Genomic DNA, 1815 nt, shown 5'->3' on the forward strand with positions numbered 1-1815 from the left:
AATTTTAAGTTATTCAAACTTCCGTTGGCCTCGCTGTGCTTCACACGGGTGCTGGTTGCTAATGGGGACTTAGTCACATTGGAAGGCCCCTCGGTGAACCTCAGATCCGAGCCCCTCTTCATACGCCTGTGTTTTGGGGAGTAGAGTAAAACTGAGGCCCAGGGAAAGGCGGGGACTTGGGGCTCATTTAGAGTCACACACTTAGGTACTGGTAAAACCTCAAAGCCGGGGCTCAGATGGTACGTGTTTCTGGTGTGTGGATGTAGGAGATGGGCCGCATTTGAGTGTCTGACGGGGAAGACACAGACAGTCCTGTCCCACAGGGGTCCGAGGCCGCACCGGGGGGCCGGGGCTCACCCAGTCAGACAGAAGGAGCGGGAAGCAGCCAGTCCTCAAGGCACGCCCTCAATCATCTCATCCAACAGCCCACTGAGACAGAAATCACTTCTCCATTTTACCAGTGAGGAGACCGCTTCGGAGGCGAGGTGGCGTGCCCAAGGCCATCCAGTGGGCTGAGGTGGAGTGCGCTTTGATCTAGGGGCCGGGCATCCTAGTGGCAGGCAATGACAGCTCCTGATTGGTTTGGAAGGTGGCGCTGGAGACTTGCCTTGAAGTTGTATTTGTATAGCAAGCCTATGGGTTTTGTTAGGTATTTATTAGGGGAGCGGATTGGCACACAGAGTATATAATAAAATGCATTAGGTCTTTTTGTTACTGGTTCCTGGCACAGAGCTCCTAAAATCCTTGGAGTTTACTGGGTGATAGGAGTGTCTTTTGCTGTCGTTTTACGATTTTATTTATTTATTTTTAGAGAAGGGAAGAGAGAGAGAGAAACATCGATATGTGAGAGAAACAGGATCAGTTGCCTCTCGCACACCCCAAACCGGGGACCTGGCCTGCATCCCAGGCATGTGCCCTGTCGGGGAATTGAACTGGCAACCCTTTAGTTGCAGGCCAACATTCAATCCACTGAGCCACACTAGCCAGGGCAGGAATGTCTTTTGTTATTCATAACAAGTCCATTTGAACATGAGATGAGGGGTCAGAACTTTTAGCCCCAACCCCCGGCCCCCAAGGAGGGGAGAGGGACTGGACACTGAGTTCAGTCATCACATGGCCAATGGTTAAATTGATCATGCATCTGTAATAAAATCCCACGTAATCTGTGAGTCTTAAGGAGCTTCTGGGTTGGTGCGCACATCAACGTGCTGGGAGGGTGGCACATCCGTTGAGGGCGCGAAAGCCCGGCACACTCCTCTTGCCCCCAGGACCTCACTCTCTGTGTTACTAGTCCAAACTCCAGGTGCCCAGCGCCCTGAAATGCAAAAACTCAGAACATCAGAGTCCAGAGCAAGGAAAGGCTTATTGATCAAGAAGGTACAATTCAAGAAGCTGGGGGCCCTACTAGTTCCCCAAATCCATCTTTAAAAAGTACAAAATGCAGTCTTCTTTTATGTCAGGGGAAGGAAAAATAGGAGGGGTTGTTTTTATTAAAAAACAAAACAAAACACTAGCCCACACAGAATTCCTCTAATGATTAGCATGTCTAGGGAAGGAGCTATTAGCCTGGGGGCCGTGGGAACCACAGAGGCCAGAACAAGTTGGAGTCAGAGAGACCCAGCATTGACTCTCTTACAGTCCCTCCCCCTTTTTGTTCTTTTCTCAGTCTCTACAGAAACAGGGCACCTGGGTCCAGGTTCAATCAAGAGGGAGGATTAGCCCTGGCCAGGTAGTGCAGTTGGTTAGAGCATTGTTCCAATATGCTACGGTTGTGCGTTTGATCCCTGGTCAAGGCACATGCAAGAATTAACCAAT

Source organism: Pteronotus mesoamericanus, unplaced genomic scaffold, assembly GCF_021234165.1.
Source record: "Pteronotus mesoamericanus isolate MK-2021 breed Mesoamerican mustached bat unplaced genomic scaffold, CSHL_Meso_final contig_78, whole genome shotgun sequence".
NCBI classification, from domain to species: domain Eukaryota; kingdom Metazoa; phylum Chordata; class Mammalia; order Chiroptera; family Mormoopidae; genus Pteronotus; species Pteronotus mesoamericanus.